Source organism: Sus scrofa, chromosome 13 (genome assembly GCF_054392235.1).
Source record: "Sus scrofa isolate SSC_HxYL_T2T_F1_AM1 chromosome 13, Sscrofa_HxYL_maternal_Yorkshire_Landrace_v2.0, whole genome shotgun sequence".
Lineage (NCBI taxonomy): Eukaryota > Metazoa > Chordata > Mammalia > Artiodactyla > Suidae > Sus > Sus scrofa.
The window spans coordinates 199,849,965-199,876,802 of record NC_139395.1 but is presented as its reverse complement, the minus strand read 5'-3'; the positions used below and the strand labels follow the sequence as shown (position 1 = coordinate 199,876,802).

The 26,838-nt window shown below is 32.5% G+C and overlaps 1 long non-coding RNA gene across 1 annotated transcript in view; it reads right to left on the bottom strand.

Moving 5' to 3' along the window:
- Positions 1-26,838, bottom strand: part of LOC110256465 (uncharacterized) — a 291,252-nt gene that overhangs the window by 2,479 nt on the left and 261,935 nt on the right. The window contains exon 3 of the long non-coding RNA XR_014823736.1: positions 25,608-25,751. This is a non-coding gene — a long non-coding RNA (uncharacterized LOC110256465). The remainder of the gene's footprint in view (positions 1-25,607; positions 25,752-26,838) is intronic.

Below are 26,838 nucleotides of genomic sequence, written 5' to 3'. Positions count from 1 at the left end.
TATAAATTACTCTTATTAGGTATTTAAAATATTCATATTAGTTGACAAATTAATAATTTCATATAAATATAATTTTAACTGTTAAGGAAGAAGACAAAAAACCACTTTTATGTACATTTAAAATGCAGAGGCTAACCCACTCCATAAAAGGGTAGAGCCACAAAATGTTAAAAAAGTGAACAAGTTTATAAGTTTATTTTGATTTTTGAATAGAGAGACATAATTTAACAATTTTTGTGATTCCAACTGGCTATACAATCATCTTCATGCATAGTTACAGGAACTAACACACCTCTAAGAACACATGCATGGTACAGTCTGTATGTGCTTTTGTGCCCTTAGTAAGATATAAAATAATGCACAACTTGCGCAAGTAAAATGTGTGACACAATCTTTAATTTCATAATATTATGAGAAAGACTATACTTTTTAAAAGAAAGAAGTACTATGGCTGACAATGATTTTGGTAATATGTGGTAGATTTTAACACTATTTTTAATGTTTGTGAATGCATATAAAATATTTTGTTATATACCAAGTGAATGTCTGCAATCCCAACAGAGAAACTGAGGATCAAACTCAGACAGGTATATATAAGCGCCCTCTGATTTCAAAACTGTTCCCTACAGGTTGAGTTTTACATACTGTATAGAGAAGGTGAGGAAAGTATAAACTATCTTTGGCCAAGTTGCTGAACATGATTAATAAGATAGTCCTTCAGGCTGCAAATATGAGGTTCTTTCAAGAACACAGAATTTAAGTAGAAACAATAACATGCACTGTATTCGTCAGGGTTCTCCAGAGAAATAGAACCTTACACACACACACACACACACACACACACACACACACATGCACACACACACACACAGTATGAAAATACGGAGACTGAGAAGTCCCATGAACAGCCATCCACAGCTGGAGATGAAGGAAATCTGATGGCATAATTTAGTCTGAGTCACGCTGAGTCTGAAAACTTGAGAACCAGAGGAACCTTTGGGGAATGTTCCAGTCTGAGTGCAGAATACAGAAGTGCAGCTCAGTAGTCCAGCTAAGGACAAACACATCCTCCCTTCCTTCACCTTTCACACTCTTCAAGGCCTCAAAGGACTGGATGATGCCATCTCACACTGGGAAGGACAATTTCCTGAATGCACTGATTCAAATTCTAATCCCTTTCCAGAAAATCTCTCACAGACATACCTGGAAATAATGCTTAGCCAAATATCTGAGCATCCTGTGACCCAGTCAAGTTGAAACATATGATTAATCATAAATATACACCAATGACATATCTTGTGAATAGCCTAGTTTAACTTTAGTGACAATGACAGGGCTTTCTGTCATATTCTTTATATCACCTCAATAATACTCCTCTGATAACTGATGTGTTTGTTAGAGAACCATCATCTTTGACTTTCATAATTTATAAGGAATAGCTTAGAAATTTCCTCTCACATTTATTTTTTCTGAAATATGTTTGAAATAGCATGTCCATATAATATTTTCCTAGAGATGTTATTGCATAGATCTGTTACCCAAAATGTAGGATAATGGAGTATAGTCTCCTGATTAAAGTATGTTTGTGGATTACTGAGTAAATGTCATAATATTTATCACTTTTTCAGTAAGTTTGGAACCAGGTTTAAAATTTTATAATTTTCCAGTCAAAATTATGTTTTCCACTTGTTAGACAAAAATTAAAGACTGTGTTATTCATGCCAGAAAATGCTGTTTCTTTGAGAAAGACACGAAGCAGCATTGTGTTTAAAGAAATATAGCTTCTAACCAAACATTATTATACTCTTTTGAGAATAGACATGTTATTTATGTATGTGTGTTTATATATACATATAAATCTAAAAGTACCTATAGCACAACACTTTTTCAAGTAATCAAATATTGGGGAAGAACACTTGCCTGGTAATTTTATAATGTCTTATACACACCTAGAACTCACCTATTTCCACTTACTTTTCTTATTTATTGAGATAAAATATCCAAGAACATATATAGTTACTGAATTCAAGTTAAACATATTTCAAGTTTAATCATCACTTCAGGGAAAGCCATACATTATAAATGCTTAATTTAAGTGTTTTTCAACTACTTGATATACTTATTTCGGTGTAAAGTATTACAATATTTTTTACATGTAAATATTTTGTCACCTATAAGAAAAGATATAATTATTGAGTTTAAAAATTTTGAAACAGGAGTTCCCGTGGTGGCACAGTGGTTAACGAATCCGACTAGGAACCATGAGGTTGCGGGTTCGGTCCCTGCCCTTGCTCAGTGGGTTAACGATCCGGCGTTGCCGTGAGCTGCGGTGTAGGTTGCAGACACGGCTCGGATCCCGCGTTGCTGTGGTTCTGGCCTAGGCTGGTGGCTACAGCTCCGATTAGACCCCTAGCCTGGGAACCTCCATATGCCGCGGGAGCGGCCCAAGAAATAGCAAAAAAAAAAAAAAAAAAAAAAAAAAAAATTGAAACATCTCTACTTCCTCTATGTACCTATCTATTTAGAATGTTTATATTGCTGTTATTTTTATAAGTGGTTCTTATTTAAATGGCAAGAGCAGATTTAGAAGATGACGTAAATTTCGGAATGCTGATAATATTGTGTGTGCAATTAATATGCGCATTTTAAAAGTGCCATAATTGGTCTATTTCATGAAGGATAGTATACATTCAAAATATTTTAAATGTGCAGATTGAAAATATTTACATACTAACTTTCCAGCTCAGCTGTTCTCAAATATTTGCACGCATCAGAATCACCTGTAGAACTTGTTAAAACCCAAACTGCTCCACAAGTTCTGAGTTAGTGGAGACCAGGAGTTTGTGTTTTTAACAAGTCTGTGGATGATGCTACTGCTCTGCTCTGGTTGAGATCCACTTATCTCATTCAATTCTAAGGACATGCTCACTACCCTCTCTAGCCAAATGGAAATAGTCTAATGATTATATGAATCACAGCTAACATTTATTGATCAATGGTAATAGTCACTATAGTGTCCCTATACCAGAAGATACATAATGGAATCCTCGTTAGAGTTGAGAACTGTAGATCTGAGATCCTATTGTTGGCTATCTAATTCCAAAGTGTTCTTAATTTACAGAATAGCCTCCAATCTAATAGAATCAAATAACCATCTCAACATCTCGGTGACATAATGAAAGAAAATAATATAAGGTTATTATTTTGAATTACTTATAGGTAAAGCATACTAGCAGGTTATACAAATTTCAATTTGAAATGTTAGAGGAGAGTTTTGCAGTTAACTGCCCAACACAACTGTCACTACTCTCATATGCTACCTACAAATGCAAGCATCTTTTGAAAACTTTAATATGCACAGTTCATCCAATGTATGTTTGAGTATGTTTTAAAAATATGATCTATGTCTTTATCTGAAAAATGAACCATCTGACTTCTTTCATTCAGTAGTGCCAGTTCTTCCATCTGTGATTTCATAAATAGCAAAGTAGATTAACTTTTCATTCAATATGTCTTTGATGTTATAAAACTCAAAGATAGTGAAATGGCATTACATTTTTAGTTCACCAAACAAGTATTCTTTGACCTCCACCACTGTCTCCATGCTTTGACTAAAAGTCTCGATACCTGATTCTCACTGCTCTTCAGCAAGAAGTATAACTTGTTACCATGGTCCATGTGATCTATTAGTATTGAACGCTCTGTCTCTAATCTCCCTATTCAGGCACACTGAAACAAGCATGTGAGGCTGTCATATGTGCCAACAGCAGGCTTTCATATATGCCAAGATTTTCACCCTGTGGGATCTTAGTGACTGAAATGCATTTTTTTTTTTTGCCATTTTTTTTCTTTTTTACTTTTGAACCATCCTTCTGATTTCATCTCAGTAACATTGTCTCAGGGCATTTTTCCTCAGTCTCCTCTATGAGAACCATGCATCTCTTTTTCCTAACATCTCTTCCATATGAAGTGTACATGTCAGATTTTTTAAATGCCCAATATTAAGATTATATTATACTGTTACTTTTAAAGATATGTTCTATGTCTAACATTATATTATGAGAACAAGAATTAAGTTTAATTTTGATTAACATTATGCCTACAGATTTTATGTTGTTGATATTCTGATATTCTGAACAACTGAATAAAATTAATCTGGCAATAATGATATTTTATTCTTTCTCAATTTTTTATTTTAAAATGCTTCTGTTTAATATTTATTATCAAGTGATTCTCTCAACTGAGAGAGAGTGACTTAAAGATTAAGAAGAAATGCCTTTTGAATAGAGCCTTTCTGATAAACAAAATGTATGACAGTAGAGAATGTTGTAGGGTCAGTGGTCAGACTGCTCAGATTAAATTTAGGGTTTGGACTTAAAACTGGCAAGATCCTAGGCCAATTACATAACCTTTTTAAACTTCAGCTTCCACGTCTTCAAAACGGGGGCCATGATAAACTGTCACACAGGGTTTATGAGAGAGTCAATACTAAGTGTTTACTGTGGGGGCTTGGACCTATTATAATCACTAATAATAATATTAGCCCATATAATTGCAATTTTTAAAATTTAAAATATATGCATTTAACATATTTATATCTTCTAACGTCACCATCATATTCTGAAATTGAAACTGAGGTCAGTTTCCCTACCCTCTTTGAGAATAGATATTGCTTTACCCATTATGTATTCCCCTTTGTGGCATACATGCACATGATGAGCTGTGCATATTAAAGTTTTCAAAAAATGTGCCCCAGATGTCTCTTGAATGAGTAAATTAATTCATGTGATGATTAAATATTAAGGAGAGGTCTTAAAATTGAGCACCTCTACATGAAAATTGTTAAGTACAAAATGGATTAACAAAATAGAGATTTCCTTGTCAGCGTGTGTATAAAACACATGCTTTCTTGTCTTATTTCAAGAGCAGTTTTGAGTTAGACTCCGCCAAATGGATGAAATAGATAATCCTAATTTACCTTTCAATTGATAAAGATGTTAATTCATCAAGAAAAATAGAGCATGTTTTTAAAATATATTTGTGTATACTTCCTTCTAAAAATCTATACTTGACCCATAGAAAATATATTTAAGAATATTTATCCAATTAAAATATAATATGTTCTATTGCTTAAAAATATTATTGCATAATTAATATAGGAATAGCGTATTATAACAGCTGAGTGTGCTAGAATACTCTGAAAGCACTTTTATTGTTTACTAACATAAACAAGGGTAATCAGCTGAAGTATTTGAAGGTTTCTATGTAAATTTCATGGACTCATGTTATTAATCTTCCCATGCTCCAAGTAATTCTGTATTTCATTTGTATTTGAATTCCATAAATCTAATTCTTTGCCAGTGGCAAACTCAAGATATAATCTTTACTATTATTCATGAAGTTCCTTTTTTTTTTTTTTTTTTTTTTTTGGTCTTTCGTCTTTTGTCTTTTTAGGGCCACAGCTGCGGCCTATGGAGGTTCCCAGGCTAGGGGTCTAATCGGAGCTGTAGCTTCCAGCCTACGCCAGAGCCACAGCAATGCCAGATCCAAGCTGTGTCTGCAACCTACCTCACAGCTCAAGGCAATGCCAGATCCTGAACCCACTGAGAGAGGCCAGGGGATCGAACCCTCAACCTCATGGTTCCCAGTCAGATTCATTTCCACAGCACCACAATGGGAACTCCTATTCATGAATTTTCTTAAAAGTAAGATTACAAACTATTAGGAATAGTTTCCAAGTTATCTATTACAAGTATTGTGTGTCATTGAGATCACTGTACCATAATTCAATTTGATGTACAAGTTTTAAACTATGCTCAATTTTCAAAAGTCATTCAACTACTAAATTAATGTTTTTAAATTCAACCTAAGAATATCTAGTTCAAATTCAAGGAATTTGATACAGTTCTTATTTTAAGTACTTATGGACAATTAGGAGGCCTTTTGGTGCATTAATACACAGTATTTTAATAGAGAATATTTATTGTTTACCACTCACTTGGCACTGCATGCTGTCTTATGAGAATTATATTCAATTGCTTTATGACTATGCTGGAGGTTTTAAACTTTTATACCCATTTTGAATCTGTAATTTGTCTGAAATGTGTGAAGAAAATTAAAATACATCATGAGAATCCCTCACTGATCCTATAATATTAGCTAGTGTATATTTGAGGAAAAATGAAAAAACTCTAAAACTTTCATTTTCAGTTTTAATTATTTTTGCTTATACTGTCATCTTTGATGTCTGTAAATAGAATTTTCTTCTTTACTAACTTTCTTCTTTTGAAATTGAATGACACTGATTACTTTCCTTCTTTTCACTGAAGCTGAACATATCCCTCCTTTCATTCCTATTTTCTTTTATGTTTGTTCGCTTATATTTACAATTTTCTTATCTAGTTCGCTCACACTAAAGGCTTGGGTATAAAGGTTGCCAGTTATTCATTCCTCTGTTGTGTGTCAGAATTAGGAAATACACACACATTCTGATGGGATTTGAGGGAATCTTAAATTTATTCAAAGCTTAAATTAATTTATTGACCTCCATGCTAGAGATTAGTTACTTTAAAAAAATAGCAAGATCGCAGAGGTGGTATAAGCTCTTGCTTCTAGTTTTCTTATCTCCTAGTGTATGAATTTTGGAGTAAATAAAATTTTACATTATATTTGGGTAGTTTTAGATACAATGATTATTATCATGATTATAGATCATCATCAGCATTCATGAAAATAGGCAGTCAAAACAAATTCTGAGCAGCAAGCAAATTCACACATTACATTATATACATGTAGCTGGATAAATTCATACAAGTTGTATGAATTAGTTGATAGGTAAATGGTCAGTTTTTATATCCAATGGAACATGTTATATGGCCAAGAAAATAATAAAATTTCTTGTAACTTAAAAAGAACCATACCACCACTACCACCAATTTTACTCAGCAACACTGTATTCCAAAACTACCAGGAGGTGAATGCACTCTATGAAAGAGGTTTAATAGGGTAGAAAAAAATTCTACTATGTAACTTCAATAATTCCTTTAAAAAATTAGTTAATGAAGGGATAAGACCATTGCAAATATTTTTTATCTCTTGTTATTCTTTATCATATAAGGAAACTTTATCAATTTAACTAGTGCTCTCAGGAGCAAAAGGGTTTAAATAATAATTTTAAAATTAACAGATTTGTTACATTGTATGGCACATATTCTCTGCTAGTGAAATTGTTTTACTTCACATTTGGAATTCAATTATAGCTCTCCAATTTATCTATCTCGAGTATAACAAATTCTCTCATAGAGAAAATACACACCTATATGGAAATTATGATTTTAAAAAGCTTTTAAAGTGTATTTAAATATAAAAATACTTTCCCATCTTGTTACTAATTATGAGATAAGCCAATGTTTACGTTAACAACAAGTCGATTTGAATGTCTAATGAATATGGGGATTATTTAAACTATTTTGAAGTGATTTGAATTACTAAATATGTTACAAACTAATTATTTAAAATGTATTTTTTAATATTAAATTTATATTCAAAAATTAAACTAATTGGAGAGTTATCTGCTTTGATTTCAAAATGACAACCACATGCATTGAACAAAATATATTTAATTAAAAAAGCCATTGATAAAGTTATTTAGCATGACAATGGATTTTTGGGGGGTTTTTTTGACAATGGGTTTTTAAAAATATGTGCAAAATAAGTAATAATTCTGCATTGAAAAGACAGTTTTACTTTATAGTAAATGTGCTATCACATTAAGAACACTGGATATAACTTGATATTAGTTTTAAAAATAAGTAAAAGTGCAATTAGTATTTCATGCTATTATATTTATTTTAACTGATATTAATCTGCTATTTCACTTTAATTAAGTTTTGAAATATATTCTCAATCTTTGTTAATAAGTAAGTGTGGTTTGATGATTTCAGTAAAAATTCTAGAATTTATCTTTAAAGACAACAAGCACATTTTATTTGTACAAAACTTGGTGTAGCTGTAGCTGAATCTGTTCAATTTGGCTTTATTTAATTAATATACTTTATAATTACAGTACAGTTAATATTAAATAGAAATCACATTTTTATTCTGTACATCCACTGGAAAAGAGATTGCAAAGCACAAAATAAAACAAACTATTTGGTAAGATTATGTGAAAAAAATAACAATCAATTGTTACTATTTTTTAAGGAAGTGGGACTAAAAAGACAAAAAAAAAAAACAACTCCTTTCACCACTTAAATATTTTCTTTTGATGTTTTTCCTGTTGCTGCTTGTTGTTCTTGCTTTTGCTACTGTTTTTAAGTTAAGATCCTTGCCTGTGGAGAAATACTCCAACCCAGAAACCAAGAGTTACCAAACATTCTGTGATGAAACAAAGAAAATTTTCTTAATTTGGATTATGAAATGTCAAATAATTTATTACTTGGTTTTTCAAGTTTCTTAAGAAGAAGAGAACATGGGAAAATCTCAAATTAATTATTATTTAATAAGTATAGCTTGTACTCTATTACTTATTCAACAGCTTTCACTTATGTAACTTATTACACATTGCAAATATTGCCTCATCAATCATCACTCAATGAGGGCAGAAAACATGACGAGTTTTAAATAATTTCCAAGAGCACTAATATTAATATCATACTCTATTTATATAAAATAAGGTATAATCCTTGCTGAGTGTTCATGCTGGCTTTCATGGAAGATAAAATCATCAATCCATATCCTGGAGGAAAGCTGACAAAACACTGTTCCAATAGTTGAATATGATTAGGGCAATGGATTTTATTTTGTTTTATTTATTTTATTATTATTATTTTTTAGGTCTGCACCCCCTCCATATGGGAGTTCCTGGGCCAGGGTCAAATCGGAGCTGCAGCTGCTGTCCTACACCATAGCCACAGCAATGCAGGATCTGAGCCGTGTCTGCGACCTACAACATAGAGCTCACAGAAAAGCAGGATCCTTAACTCACTGAGGCAGGACAGGGGTTGAACCCTTGTCCTCATGGATACTAGTAGGGTTCTTAACCCGCTGAGCCACATTGCCTCAGTTAGAGCGGTGGATTTTAAAATGTGGCTCTTACCTATTTTTACCTATAAGATCGAATGCAGGAAAATAAATCAAATTTTCTGCAACACAGCACTTAAAAATATAAGATACAGGAGTCCCCGTCGTGGCTCAGTAGTAATGAATCTGACTAGTATCTATGAGTACACAAGTTCAATCCCTGGCCTTGCTCAGTGGATTAAGGATCTAGTGTTGCCTGAGCTGTGGTGTAGGTCGCAGACATGTCAGATCCTGCATTGCTGTGACTGTGGGGTAGGCCAGCAGCTATAGCTCTGATTTGATCCCTAGCCTGGAAACCTCCATATGCTGCAAGTTCAGCCATAAAAAGACAAAAATAAATAAATAAATAAAAATAAATATAAGATACACTGAAACTTCTCTCATGAACATATAACCACATAAAAAATGAAAATGATGGTCTTAGTCAAACTTGGTAACATGCACAAACTATACCAGTTCAAAAGGAAATGCTGGGAAGTTTTTAATATGCATTTTATTGAAATTACTGAAGAGTAATTTAGTACTTAAAAAAGCTGTAATTCTTTTAAAACTTCTGTTTTTATTTTAATATCATTACCACTGGAAAAGTATATCTGACCCTTCAACAACAGGGGTTTGAAATGTGTGGTTCCATGCATGTGCAGATTTTTTTCAATAAATACAGTGAAATGTTTTGTGACCATTTAAAAAAAAACTTGCAGATGAAGTTTTTAGCCTAAAAATATTGAAAACATCAATAAAATATATCATGAAAACATAAAATATGCAGATACTAATCCATTCCTACATAGGTATAAGGTGAGTGATATTTAACAAAAAATTAATAATATGTTAGTTTTCTTACTGTTTTATATTGCTTTCAAAGAATTATATCACCTTATAGTACATCTCTGTCTCTTATAATTGGAGACACTGAGTATCAGCTTATTATCACATGTGTTTTTTAAAACAGTAACAATATTTCCAATATTGTATTATGAATATGACTGTAATATATGCTATAAAGAATTTATAATGAATTATTTATTAGAGTACAGGCTAGGCTACCATTAAGTAATCATATTCCTGCTTTTTCATTATCTTGAATGGATTTTTACACCTATAAATAAATATGAATTTTCACATTATTTTTTCATTTTTGACGTGTAGTGTTATTAGTAAGTATAATATCTACAGTGTTTTATATCATATAAGACAATACTGATGTAATTACTGACAGACAATTCATCCTGAAAGTAGGTTAAAAACTTAACAGTAATGATAAACAGCACAGCATTGTAAATGCATTTTCTCTTCCTTATGATTTTTATTAACAATATTTTCTTTTCTCCAGCTTACCTTAATGTAGGACTACAGTATATAATATATACAAGATACAAAATATTTGCTAAATGACTATTATTTTATGTCTTCTGGTAAAAAGTAGGCTATTTATTGTTAAGTCTGGGGGGAATCAAAAGTTGTAGAGGAATTTTTGATTGCGCAGGAATTTGCACCCCTAACACTTGTGTTTTTCAAGGGTCAACTCCATATGTCTTAGATGTTAGCTAACACACCCCATTATTTTAAAGTCAAATTTTCTAATTTCCTATACTTACTGAATGACAACCTATTCAATTAGCACAAGAAATCCAAGGATGTGATGAAAAAGGAACCCTTGTGCACTGTTGGCAGAAATGTAAATTGGTACAGCCACTATGAAAAACAGTTTTAAAACTTCTCAAAAAGTTAAAAATAGGAGTTCCCGTCGTGGCGCAATGGTTAACGAATCCGACTAGGAACCATGAGGTTGCGGGTTCGGTCCCTGCCCTTGCTCATTGGGTTAAGGATCCGGCGTTGCTGTGAGCTGTGGTGTAGGTTGCAGACGCGGCTCGGATCCCGCGTTGCTGTGGCTCTGGTGTAGGCCGGTGGCTACAGCTCCGATTCAACCCCTAGCCTGGGAACCTCCATATGCCGCGGGAGTGGCCCAAGAAATAGCAACAAAAACAACAACAACAACAACAACAACAACAATAAAAAAAGACAAAAGACAAAAAAAAAAAAAAAAGTTAAAAATAGAGCTAGCATGTGGATCTAGCAATTCTACTTCTGGGTATTTATCTGAATAAAAAGAAAGGAGTAATTTGAAAAGATATGTGCACCTCCATGTTCACTGTAGCATTACTCACAACTGGCCAAACATGATAAAAATTTAAATGTCCACTGACAAATGGATGGATAAAAAAAAAAAATCTCTCTCATGTGTTTGTGTTGTGGGATGGAAATCTTGTGAAATTGGATTGTGATGATCGTTATACAATTATGATGTAATAAATTCATTGAGTAATAAAAAAAATCTCTCTCCTCTCTGTCTCACTGTTACACACACAGGTGTATTATTCAGTCATATTAAAGAATAAAGTCTTCATTTGAAACAACATGGAAAAACCTTTAGGGAATCACACTAAATGAAATAAGTCAGAGAAAGGCAAACACCTAATAATCTCATTTATATATGGACTCTAAAAACAAAGGGTTATATACAGAGAACAAATTGGTGGTTGGCATAAGTAGGGGCTGAGGTGAGCTAAATGGGTGAAAGGGGTCAAAAGGTAAAATTGCCAATTATAAAATAAATAAATCATGAACGTATAATGTACAGCATGATGACTATAGTTAATAATACCATACTGCATTTTAAAAGTTTTGAAGGGAGAGCTCTTAAGAGCTCTCATCACAAGAAAAAAAATAACTTTGTAGTGATCAATGTAAACTTGATTGATTACATTGATTATCTCACAATACATACAAATATTGAATCATTAAGTCATATACCTGAAACTAATATATCTCAACTGTATCTCAACAAATTTTAATTATTCAAGAAAGTAAAGGTCTGTGCGGTTACTGATAGTGTTTTCATAGTAACTGATTTAGAATCTGATATACAGGTAATATTTTTAAAATGACATTAATACAAAATTAAATTAGACTGTGGAAAAACTGAAGGATTGTACATACCAAGTAAGATTCCCTAAAACCCGTACTGATATCCAGCTGTCTTGATTAACATAAATATCTACCATCCAAAATACTGTGTCTGCTGCTGATAACACTTCAGCTACACACCAGGAATTCATTCATTTAGTATTGCTCAGTAACCAATGAATATTTGGAAGAGGATCATATGATAAAGTAGATCTATAATTTTAAAAAAAGACTGTATTTCTCTAAACAGTTTCTAAATTAAGTTCTTAATCAGTGACTAATAATGCTATTACATGCTCTTCCTGAATACTTTAAATATGTTTATTTTCAAGGAATGTTCACAACACTGATTTAATTGAATACTTCTAAAAATTAAACTTGTAAATTAATGCTTTTAAAAAGTGTTGGACTCGAAAAGACAGATACTACTGATTACATCTTTCAGCTGTTTAAACTGATGTCTGGACAGTTTAAATTTTTTTTAAGTCATAAAACTAATTCATTTCTATTGTTCCATTTTTTGTAGTTTAAAATATAGGCAAAATAATAAATTGAAGATGAAACTAGTTTTTATCTAACTGTTCTTTGCAATAAAACAATTTGATGCCCAAATGGATTCTTTCTGTCTCCCAGGCTACCATTGCAGAAAGAAATGGAAAGATGCAGAAAGAAATGGAGAGATCTCAAAGATGTGTATTTGCAACTCAGTAGTTTTTTCTGTAATTCTTTATAGCTCTAGCAGATCATAAAAAGAACAGAAATCTGGAAAAATTGCTATTTTTAACAAATGGATTCAACCAAGGAAATTTCTACACTGGTGAGTGTAGAACTACATGAGTACCCCACCTTCTTCTAGGCTCATTAGGGATATTTTACTTAACTCAACAAATATTTATTGACCAACCATTAGAAGCCAGACCTGTTTCAAATGTAGAAGACTATTAATTTAGTTGAACACATAATTATTGCGTATCTACTATGTGTACTGGTGTTCTGCAGGTGAATACAACATGGTTGTTAAACAAGCAAATAAGAAACCTAACCTCAAGGAGGTTAAAAATGAATTATAGTCTCTGAAGCAATGTTAGGGAATGTCTAATGCCACCTATAAAACAGTACATTTTTAAACACTCTAAAGATTTTAAGATTTACTACATAAATATTCCCAGAGCAAAGGCTAAAATCCTTCTCACTTATTTTGGTACACAGGATATATTTGCATATGACCAGATATTTTGCCATTATGTTTTAAACAGTAGTTAGCACACTGGATCAGAGAAACCTGGATGAATGCAGGTATTGACAGTTCATAATTCAATAAATAGCATATAAGTATTAAAAATGGAACCTGGAGTTCCCGTCATGGCGAGTGGTTAATGAATCCAACTAGGGACCAAGAGGTTGCTGGTTCCATCCCTGCCCTTGCTCAGTGGGTTAACGATCCGGTGTTGCCCTGAGCTGTGTTGTAGGTTGCAGATGCCTTGCTGTGGCTCCGGCGTAGGCTGGCAGCTACAGCTCTGATTAGACCCCTAGCCTGGGAACCTCCATATGCCATGGGAGCGGCCCAAGAAATGGCAAAAAGACCAAAAAAAAAAAAAAAAAAAAAAACGGAACCATATAACAATGTCTGCTACCAACTACTTGACATCATTCTAACGTTAGAAGTAGTTGACAATGAAGTCTATGTATATATTCATGGATGTCTACGAGCTCTTCATTTCAGAAAGCATTGCCATGTACAGTCATTTCAGAGTTATACTAAAGTTGAACATGGATATATTTTCCTATAAAAATGAATAAAAATTATATCCTGAAATGTTAAAGTCTTTCTCTTTCTTGGCTTTATATAATATTCTCTTTGTCACTGAACAAAGATTAGCTGGCCTGAGTTTTAATGTAGTTGAGAGACAAGGTGAAATGAGAGTCTTATTGCTAGGAGATGTTTAATCAATAGTGATTTAATTTTACTTTTTTTTCTGAATTGGTTTAGAAAAATAGCTACAGAAATGTCATTGCTGTGAGACTCTGCATCCAAAATAGTTATGGATTTTATGTTTTAACAGCAAGTTATGAGCTAATTTTAAATTTCCATATAGTTCTCACAATAAAGAACAGAGTAAAATAATATGAATGCCATGAAATTACTTTTATATATTTAATTTTTTCTAGAATAGCACTGTCCCATGGAACTTTTGTAGTTATGGAAATGTTCTGTCTATGCTGTTCCATACGGTAGTCAATACTACACTAGTCCTACTACTGTTGGCTGCCATATTGGACAGTAGACTTCTAGAACTGAATTTCAATTGCATTGCTTGTTAGTTAAATTCTTGAGAAAATGGTTTAGAAGTTTTTTGATATTGCCCAAGATATAATGATACTGTGTTTTTACATCACACTATGCTGTTAATATTTTTGAAATTTTTGAATAGTAAATGTATAATTTTAAACTGTAAAACTCCATTGTCTTCACATTTTTACTAATGGATATTGATTTCTCCATCATTCCTACAGCTGTACTAAGTCATGATTCTTTGTTCATTAGTGAAAATAGTTGGGAATTCAAATATAGCTTTATACAATCATTTAAAAAATAAGCCAAAGGTTATCAAAACACATCTTCAAGTCTTAAATCTTTTGTAGATGTAATTGTAAAATGTAACAAATTAGCTTTGCATTTTTAATGTAGCAACACAATTATTCACTATTCTCAAATTGTGCTCTCCTATAATGCATGGCTTTATGTTAACTATGTCATTATCTCCATAATTTATACTTACACAAATTTAATGAAAATATCAATATCTGAAAATATAGTTAACTACATCTGATCTATTGTGAGTAATCATTCATCTAGAAACTTAAGGCACTTCTTCCATAGTATACTATCTCAAAAAATATTCTTATAAAGAATTTTGGAGGAATTCATTCCCACATTCATAAATTAGCACCTTGCATGTGCTACTGAATTTCTATCATAAACATTTATTTTGAGCAGACTGAATTACTCAAACCAGCTGCTTAGAGTGATCGATTTCACTCATCTTTCCACTTCTCTCGCTGCTATTGGCACAACCTTAAAATTTCATAATTTCCTTTTCGTAGCAGAATAACAACATTGCTCTTTCTCTTAATGCCTTTCTGTGGAAGGCAGATACATATTAGATAACACTGAGATTGGTTCATCTGTTCTTATCTTTTTTATATCCATTGCCTGCTCACCCTTGATAACATAAATATAATTATCATACACCTTAGTCAGTAATAGAAACATATTATCTTTTTATACCAACAATTTTTTCAGCTTTACAATGGCTTTTGCAAAGCCATAATTGACTATCTCTTTTTATGGCCATATTTAATGTGTTTTGGTTCAAGTTTTCTATATTATCTTTCTCATGACTTTGCTCCATGACATATTCTGAGTCAGAACAAGAATTATACTTAATTTTCAGTACATGCTACCAAAAGGCAGCTCATCTACATTCTAGGAGTAAGTTAGAAGAAAAACAATATCAGCAACAAAAACAAAAACAAAACAAGACTAAACAAAACAAAAAAAAAAACAAAACCACTGCAGGTAAAGGATGTCTTTTTTTTCCATGGAGGCAGAAATGCCTATAGTGAAATGTCGGGCAGTTTCATGGAGAGACTGATTTAAAATAGGAATTTATTTAGTCTCAAATATGGCAAATCAAGGAATTGAACATCACTTCATATATAACTCTTCAACTATTTACAGCCTGGCTTCCAGTTTGAGGAATCCATCAATCAATTAAGAACTGTAATGGCACTTAGGTGATATTCAGAACGCCTTCTATTTGAAATGGTGAAAATAGATAATAATTATTTTTGATGGCAGAATAGACTTGATGCTATATTCAAGCTAAGGTATTCTACTTATTAATATTTTGTCATATGGGTAATCAAGAGAGATAAAACATTTTAATTAAAGTGACATGAAATTTGGAAAAGAATAACAATAGTATAGAATCAGAATAATATCTTGAAAAAAGATACAAAAATAACAAGATAAAGACAAAAATCAGATAACAGCATTTGATTAAATCAATATTGTAAGACTCATGATTTAAGAAAAGTAAAAAATTCAAGTATGATGAAATAAGAAAAAATATTATATAGAGAAACATAATATAAAAGCACATACAGATTGTTTTTAAAAAAATAGTGAAGTAATTTTATACTCTCATTTTCATACTCATAATCCGTCATCTGCAAATACTGATGGCTCTATCCTTAAAATATACTATTATTCAACTATTTTTCATTAATTCATAACTACTATCCTATTCCAACTCTTTCTTTGTTCTCTCTTTGATTCTTATAATACCTTCCAAATGGACTTCCCCAATTTCTACATAATTCCTAGCTTCCATTCCATTCCAGAGTCAAAATATCTTTTTAAAGTAGAAACATTTATAATTGATTTTTCAAAATTCTCCAATTTCATCCCATTTTACTCAAAAGGCAAGGGAAATTTATTCTAATGCCTTATATGTGTATAAATAATCTTGGTTTGACTACTACTCCGACTTTATCTGTTCCACTCACTCTACTGTTTACACTACCCCAGACCCATTGCCCTTTTACAACTAGTTTTCCATGTGAGTCCATGTGGTTTATTACATTCTTTCACGGAGGGCTCTGCTCCAGGGTCTATTTATTTATTTATTTATTTATTTAATTTATTTTTGTCTTTTGTCTTTTTAGGGCCACACCCACGGCATATGGAGGTTCCCAGGCTAGGGGTCCAATCGGAGCTATAGCTGCTGGCTTATGTCACAGCCACAGCAAATGGGATCTGTGCTGCATCTGCGACCTACACCACAGCTCATGGCAATGCCGGATCCTTAACCCACTGAGAGAGACCAGGGATCAAACCCACAACCTCACGGCTACTAGTCAGGTTGGTTAACCACTGAGCCACAATGGGAACTCCAGTGTCTTCTTTTTAGAAAAGACATTCTGTATAAATATTAAATATTTATAATATTTTTATTATAAAATTCTGTTTAATTTTTTAAACCACTTCCTTTCATTGCACTTTTCACCATTTCACTTACATGCCTATTTTCTTCCTCTCCCATAAGATAATACCTTTATGAAGTCAGTGGCCTTTTCTTTTTCCTTTTTTTTTTTTTTAAGTTTAGGCCAATATTTTCCCAGATTTTAGAAGAGCAACAAATAGGTAACATCCATAGATTCACTATCTGTTGATTCAATAACACAAGGATCCTGTTTATTTCAATAGATATTTAAAAGGAATCTAAATCAGAATGTAAAGATGTTCACAAGAAGTTCAAAAAAGCTTCTAAGACAGACTGTCTCTAAAATCAGGACACAAAAAACAGACAAAAAATTCAGCACATCCTGATACTTCTGTGTCTAATAGCAAACTACACACTCCTTCAGCAGCTTTTATTTACGTATATTGAGGAAACCCACCTCCAAGTGTGTCACCAGCCAGAGAAAGTGAAGGACCAGTTGTGGTGTACTTCTTCCAAGAATATGAAGGCATGTCAGGAAAACTTGTGGATATGTTAAGTAAAACAGTGATAATCTTAAAAAGTAATCCCAATTCAATGATTCATTTATTCATTCAGTCAGTCACTCATCACTCAAAACACTGTTTATCAAGTTCCCATGTGTGAGGTACTGAGCCAGAGGTTAGGAGATTATGATAAAGCAAAACAGACAGGACTTCTTGCCTTTATTTTCCTCTTGGTATAGTAATGGTGACAATTACAAATCACATAATCAATTGAAGAAAGTTAACATTTAAATAACAATAAGTATTACAAATAATGAGCCTTATTAGAGATATTTAAGGTAGTCAGAAAAATCAGAAAATTTGTCTTTGAAAAAAAGTAAAATTTGAATTGAGATGTGAAAAAACGTATAAGCATTAATTAGGTAAAACGGAAGAAAAGAACTATCAAAGGCCCTGAGTGAGTGAAGATATCTTGCTAGTGAGAGAAATTAAGGAGACCCTTATGGCAAAAATATGAGGTTAATACTATTTAGAGAGACAAGCAGGAAATAAACCCAGATAATATAGGACTTTTCTGGCCAAATTTCAGCATATCTTAAGAGAGGAAGGAATAAATTAAAGGGATTTATACTGAGGGTCAGCTAGAATAGGTCCACACCACAGACAGAAAACCTAGTTACAAAGTGAAGAAAATATTGGACAAAAAGTATTATAGATGTCTTGTGACTAGTTAGCTCCTATGGAACTATTCAGACAAGAGACATAATGACGACTCAGTCCAAAGTAGACAGACAGAGAAGGTAAAATGTTAGAGATATTCAGCAGGTAAAATTTATATGACATGGTGATCAGAGTGAAGTAGACAAGTGAAGTCATGATAGCAAGGATGCTGCTACACTTCTGGCATGTGTAAACTATATGGAAAGGCATGCTATTCAGTGGAACAGAGAGCAGACTGGTTTATGTGAGGCAGTTCATTACTTTCCAGTTGAGCAGGTTGAGTTTGTTTGAGATAACAAAAAGACATTCGAGAAAATACGCCCAACAAGGGGTTAGATATAATGGTTTGGTGGAAAGAGATGATTCAGAAATACCTTTGTAATTTACCTTGCAGAATTAGAAAATGTAATTTTCCATTTTTTCCATTCCTAAATATATAAATATATATATATTATATATATGTGTACTATATATACAATGGAATACTACTCAGCCATAAAAAACATGAAATAATGCCATTTGCAGCAACATGAGTGGACCTAGAGATTATCATACTAAGTGAAGAAAGTCAAAGACAAATATATGCTATCACTTACATGTGCAATATAAAAAAGATATAAATGAACTTATTTACAAAAAGAAATAGACTCATAGACATAGAAAATGCACTTATGGTTACTAAGACAATAGTGAAACCATGGAAGAGAGATAACATATAAACACTATAATATATAATACAGATAACCAGCAAGGACCTACTCTATAGTACAGGGAACTATTTTCAATATGCTGTAATAACCTATCATGGTAAAAAACCTGAAAAAGTACACACACACACACACACACACACATAACTGAATCGCTTTGTTGTACACATGAAACTAACACTGTAAATTGACTACACTTCCATAAAATAGTTTAAGATATTAAATAAAAAAAGAAAAAATATTATTTGAAGAGATCCATATAATTTTAATTGAGATATCTGTATCATTAAAAATAAGTGGGAAGATCCAGTTGCCAGAGAGATGTTGAATGTACATGAGATGTATGGGAATAGGGTCCAGACATATGCACTAGCTAACAAACTGGACGAAAAGGACAGCTTCCATACTTAAGGAAGTAAGATAATCAAGAAGTAGTTTTCTGTATTTGCAGTGATAAATTGATATGAGACTAGAATAAATACACATCTACATCTGTTTCCATAGCTATATACATATATATCTGTATACTTTCTATTTATATGTCAGGGGGGAGAGAGTCTTTTTTTTTTTTTTTTTTTTTTAAATTCACGGAGATAGTGACAAAGCAAACAGTCACTGATTACAGCAGGTTCAGAGGAACCGGTCCTCTTGTTTAATTCTGAAATGTAGGAGGAGAATATTCAGAGAGGTTGGGATAAGGCGTTTTATTGAATATGTAGAGGTAATTTCAAAAGTCACAGTAACATAGGATAGGCTGTTGAGAGAGGGAAAATACTAAGGCAAGAAGAAGGGATTATATTTAAAAAATTGGAGGCTTGTGGTACCAAGAGCTCTGCCTTAACTTTGTGACATAATGCATTATGAATAAAGTCTCTGGAGCCATTTTAAAGTGAATGGATTCTAGTTATATTAACTTGTGTAATGATACTTGGGAAATGACTGATCCAAAAGCTCTGGAGTCTATGTATAATGCTTAAAGCCTTTACCTAATATAAATAATATATCAGATAACAAATCTGATTCTTAAAAAATGATCAGTGTCATGGTTGGTGAAAACAGAAAAAACTTAATTTAATTGGAGTTGCTCCAAGTTAATGTTTTAGGAAGCAGAACTCAAACCTTGGTCAACTTTCAAGTGTTTTGTGCTAGTGCTGGGACAATTAACTCTCTATGCAGGGCAGGCCGTTACCTTTTCGAAAAAAGAATAATTAGGAGAGAAAACAAGCAGGAGAGTAGTTATAAAACATGCAAAATATGGCAATATTGGCAAGAACTTAAATCACTGTAAGCACACATTTCTGAACATGATTTATTACAGAGCTCACAAGATACTTTCAGAACACAACTGCTCTGCAGACTCCAAATTATAAGAAAACCCCAACTCCATGTTATGATATGAAAGATAATGCAGGGAGCTAACAAGAAGGAAAATAGACTGAGAGAAAGGAATTTGAAAAAAAGTTGGACATGGAAGTTGCAATTAAAAAATGCAATATTATTTCAGCTCATTATGATCCCAGTAAAAAGGTTTATTTTCTCTTTATTATATAGCTCTTCTAAAACACCAAAAAAGAAAGTATTTTCCATTAATTTTACAAAATTTTATTAATACCAATGAATGTATTAATAAATTTTATACTTATTATTTCTTAAAAATTATATATTTTATGGAGTTAACAGTATAATTTCTTCTATTGTGAGTATAGATGTTACATAATATTTAGAAATATCAAATAAAATATTTTGTAAAGAGTCAGAAGTGAGGTTTTTAGTATCAATAGTTGTATATTAATTATTATCCTAAATCTGTTTTTGGAATACAAATCAAATGTTAATTGATAGGTTTTTATTTTTATATTTAATGTTTTCTTTAAAATTCCACTCAAAAGAAATTTAAACATTAAGAGTCTAGAAATATTTTTATTTGAATGGGATTTTTTTCCCAAACTATTTATAATAATCCATAATATTTTTATATTCTGTGATATTTAAATTTTATTCTAATTTTAAAGTGTTTCTAACAATGTATTGAATTATTTTCCTTGTAAGTAAAATTAAACATGGTCAAATCAATATAATGACAAAGCAGAGAATTTTTTATTTTGTTGTAGATAGGGCATTATTTGATTTCACCATTTTGTTCACTGCTCTCCATTTGAAATCTACAACAAAACAAAACAAAACTGTACCACGTCCTTATTTAATCAGTACTTTAATCAGTTCCAGAGATTCATTTTTATCTAGAAACTGTTTCATTAATAAAAGGAAGTGAGAATAAATTAATATGCTGAATATTTCCTCAAGATGTGTATTCATCAAGTTGTGGGTTAACTGGACATGAGAATCAATTTTAATTTCTACAATCTAAGAATTGTTTAACTTTTATTCTGTGAATGTGTTGAGTATCTTGTTTCCCAATTCGACTTTGCATTTTACATTAACTAAAGTGTATGTCAACTTAAAGTATATTACAAATGATGAAAAGGCTAGAGTATAATATCTTATAAATTCACATTATATTTTGTGATCATTCTTTAAATGTCTTGCTCTTATTAAGACTTTATTTATCTTGTAGATGATTTGTTTGGAATTTTTTTATTTTATTTTTTTCTAAGATATTATGAATATTTTTATCTAATGTTATGTAGCATTGACTATAAAATGATCTTAAGGTCATATAAATTTTTCTGAAAGAAATCCATTCCCTTAGTAATATTTAAGTGCATTTTCTTAATTACTGCTCTTAGTCATCAACATGATTAAAGGGAAGGATCTGGAAAAATGTGAGAAAATGCAAGTATATTATAATAAATGTTATAATGAGTTTTTATAAATTTAAATAAATACTAACATGCTCATTGATAGAAAAAAATAGAATTGTGTTCTCTCTGGATCTTATTTCTATGTTAGTAATATATCATATACAGGGTAACTTTATTAGCTGTAAAAAGATAAAATGAATATTTACAGATGTACCAAACGCATATAACTATCAGTTTTATGTTCTACTTCTAAATGTTGGATAAGTGTTCTATTGGACATTTAAATTGTGTACATGGGGAGTTCCCGTCGTGGCGCAGTGGTTAATGAATCCAACTAGGAACCATGAGGTCGCGGGTTCGGTCCCTGCCCTTGCTCAGTGGGTTAAGGATCCGGCGTTGCTGTGAGCTGTGGTGTAGGTTGCAGACGCGGCTCGGATCCCGCGTTGCTGTGGCTGTGGTGTAGGCCGGTGGCTACAGCTCCGATTCGACCCCTAGCCTGGGAATCTCCATATGCCGCGGGAGCGGCCCAAGAAATAGCAACAACAAAAAAAAAAAAAAAAAAAAAAATGTGTACATGGATTTGCAATGTATTATTTATGTTTTTAGTTTCTAAATACATTTAATTTTTTTATAAATTTAATATGGTACTAGATACAATAAATAAAATTTTAGGTTAATTGCTTATAAGGAAAAAATAACGGCATTTATATTTAAAAATTGATATATATATATTCATGTTTCCTTATGTTAAAAGTAGATATAGAGCTCAATAAATTTAAATTTACAAACATTGTTCAATTAAGGAGAAGACAGGTATAGCATAAAATTTGTATGGATTGTTTTTAGTATGGTTTATTTATAGTTAGACATAATAGTATAATCTTTTCTCAAAGCCGTGATGATAATCAGCATTTAAAATTTACCTCAAAAATATACTTTGAAATAGTAATAGAATTAATTAATAAAGGGTTTGTATTTCCCATTATTAAGAATGATAGGTAACTGCCTTTTACTGGGTTAACAAAAAGACTCCATATTCATTTTTATAAAATAACACTGCACATACACACACACACACACAAAGACACATTTACTTTATTTTATTTTATTTTTATGGTTGCACCTGTGGCATATGAAAGTTCCTGTGCCAGGGATCAAATCTGAGCTGCAGCTATGGCAATGCCAGATCCTTAACCTACTGTGCCTTGCCAAGGATTGAATCCAAGCCACCTTAGAGACAATGCCTGATTCTTAACCTCTGTTTCACAGCAGGAACTACTGCACATACACATTTAGACTGAATAACATATTCAATAAAAAATATATGTCAATGGGTCACTGGTACAATAATTTAGATGTAGTACGGTTTATAAAATAAGACAATCAGTAAAGCTTCCAAGAAAAATTAATTTATCTACTTAAAGTTACATTTATGTGTATGTATAAACTTTCAAATTTTACTTAGAATTTATAATAAAAACATTCCAATTAATCATAAAACTAGGAAATTACATTTTCTATAACATTCAATCTTAAAGTTGTTCCTTAATGCAAAAAACATCTAACAATATGGCCATGTGTCTCTTTGTTAATGTTCAGGATACAACAATGATTAAAGAAAGTGAGTACAGATACCAAGAAAGAATACAATTACTCATTTCCCAAGAAAGTATCTTAGAGTAAAAGAATGAAACCTTCAGCTGTTTTCTACTATTGTGATTCTGAGTCATGGATCATGCTAAAAGAAACATATTTTAAAATTTAAACAAGTAATTTACTTGGATGATATGTATGCATATGACTGGTAGTTGCAATTAACCCCTGAATCATTCTGATGCTGGCACCAAGATGACCCTTGGGCTAAAAGTAGACCCATTGGTACATGAGTCACATTGTTGTTATGACTAAAGAAAACTGTAACGTGGATAGTGGAGTTCCCTCATGGTTCAGCATGTTAAGGATCCAGCAGTATCACTGCAGTGGCATGGGTTCAATCCCTGGCCTGGGAACCTCACATGCCACAGGTGGGTCAAAAAAAGAATAGATAGAACACAATGTAAACAAAAGTTTACGTAATCTGAACAATGTCCAAGAGGGTAAACATTGACATGATCCAATGGGGTCATTTCACTTAAGAATTAGACCTAGAAAGATGTAAATAGGAATTCTTGATCCATATTCATAATGATCTGTATTTAGGAGTTCAACATGCTAAACTTAGACTGTGAAAAGGACAGACTATTTTGGATGTGTTTACATCTTGAATCGCACCCAAACCCTAGACATGGGCATTGTAATAGCATTTGATATAAGCTGAATAGATGCCATTTTAACCACTTCAGAGTGCAAAATGGCACTTTAGACCCATGGAACTGTTGGTTTTCCTGAAGCCTCAGTACAGATAATAAGAAAAAAATTAACATAGTCCAGGAAACTCTAGTGACTGTTTATTCTTCCAGAGTACTGACTACACTCAGAAATTGGCATAGAAGATTATAAAGAAACATGTAAATTGAGTATGTATATTATTAAACTGATAGAGCTTGACCATAACTCTACAAGAGGTTATGGGGACTCAAGTTAGGAAGAACTCATTGGTATATTTCTGGCAATGGAAATTGATTTAAATGGTCAATGACTACTTGTGCTGGAGGCTTATATCAATGAGACATTATGTCTAATTTAAAGTGTGCTAAGATTTGTCTTACAGTAACTGACTCAAAGACAAGTTAAAATTAACGTGTACACAATGTGGCTCAATTAGTCAGGATGAGAGAAATTAGGGATCATTATTGGGCTATGGTATTGGGGAAGAAATGACCTATCATCCAACATGTTACTAGGAAGACTGTATTGGGTTAAAAAATGTATTCTTTGGTTGCTGGATAAGGTTAGGCATTTCACTCAATTGAATTCAATGGGTTTTATTTCTGTGTGTACTTTGGCTCATAGAATCTTATTTAGCAATGGAAAATATATCATATGTAGGAATTCTAAGATAAGTGTTTCCAAATTGAGGATCCAAGAAGTTACATGGAGTTTGACACCCAATTACTTTAAGGAAAAGTAACAAGACAAAACAAAAATGTATTGTAAATAGATGTGTCCAATAGAGGAATACTTTTTTCCTGTCATAAATTCATGTGTGTTTTTAGTGAATGTTGGTCAACTATATTTCAAAGATATCATACAATGCATACCTTCACTAAACAGGAAGTGGAAGAAGATACATACCATCAAGGCTTGTAAAAATAAACAAAGGATTCAGATGGTGTTGAGAGTAACTGTTTTTTCACCTATGGAGAAAAACTATGCAGTATCTGAAATTCTAATGTAGTTAGAATTAGGTTAGGAATTAAAATGTATTTATGCATGTTGGTATAATGATAGCATGGTTCTTTCCACATGTGTAAACTGTGTAGCGATTTACTATTGAAAAATATCCTTAAAATTACCTAAGGATAATGGTAACACATCTCTTTGTCAAACTCCTATTAAGTCCCATTGAGCTTACCATTACTCGTGTATTTAAAAAGCACATAGGCAACTAGATGTAAAATGAATTAAAGAGAATATGGTATTTATTTATCATCCCACATGTGCAGAAATAGTAAACAATTGTTAACATTTGGTGGATTCTACCCCATTTCCAACCCCCTCACCCAAAAAAGAAAGGAGCTGAACCTTGGAGAATGATTACAGGCAATCATAATTAAAAAGTGACTGCAGTTGCAAATATGGCATATACTCTGAAGAAATTTAACTAAAACTTATGACTAGATATGTGCCTGTTGATCTAGCACATGTTTTTATCTCTATAGCGATTTGGAAGAATGATCAGAGGCACTTGATTCTTACCTGGTAGATGACAGTGTTCCCTCAATTTCGCACCTCAGCATTATGTCAATTCTGCAGTCTGCTGTATACTATCCTGCTGAAATTTTTATCTTCTTGACATCCTGCAGAATATTGTACTGTTTCACTAATTTTTTGACACTGCACCTGATGAAAGAAGAAAAAATAAGTAACTTAGATGCTTTGGTAACACACATTATGTTAGATGTTGAAAGAAAAACACAAAAGGAATTCACAGACCCATGTTCTTAGTAAAGTTTCTAGCAATCCTGTGGTCAAGAGTATGTCAAGATAGGGAGTTCCTGTTGCAGCTTAGCAGTAAACAATCCAACAAGTATTCAGGAGGATGAAGGTTTGATCCCTGGCCCTACTCAGTGGGTGTGGCCAGGAGCTGTGGTATAGGTCACAGACTCAGCTTGGATCTGGCATTGCTGTGGCTGTGGGGTGGGCCTGCCCCTGTAGCTCCAATTCGACCCTTAGCTGGGAACTTCCATATGCTGCAGATATAGCCCTAAAAAAAAAAAAAAAAAAAAAAAAAGAGAGAGAGAGAGAGAGAAAGAGCGAGAGAGAGAGCAAGCAAGTCAGGATATCACCTCCCAAGTAAAGTAAAAATTGATGCACTTTGCATCGCCTGTCATTTATACAGAAATACCATACTCAGTGGACCTCTTTGAATTTTAGAAGCAATGTTCCCCATTTGAGTGAGCTACTCTGGAACACTTCCTGGGGAACTAGGAAGGCTTCCCTCTTGAGTAGGGCCCAGGGTAAGGAACTTCTGTGATGGGTCCAGAAACTACAGGCAGCCTGCTACCCTTATAATGTATAAAACAGGTGAACAAAAAACACAAAGGATTTGTGGCAGGTAGGAATGCTCTAATGAGCTCTGGGGAATCTTTTCAGTGAATCAGAAAACCCTTGGGGTTGGGAGTAAATTCTTGCCTTCTTCTATAGGTAAATATTGTTCTCTTGAGAAACAATACTTAGGATGATAACTGGGATCAAGTGAAACTGAAAACAGGATCATTGGATACCAAGTGAAAACTCAATCTGAGTTGTTCATTATGAACTGAGGATTGCCCACAAGCTTATTTTCGTACTCAAATTGATAGAGCTGAGGCTGCAAAAAGTATTATTCTTGAAAGATAGAAGGAGACAGGTTGACTGTGGTGCTGTACTCTGCTGAATAAGAGGCCTGGTTAAATAAGGCAATATTGTGGAAATGCTTAATGTATGA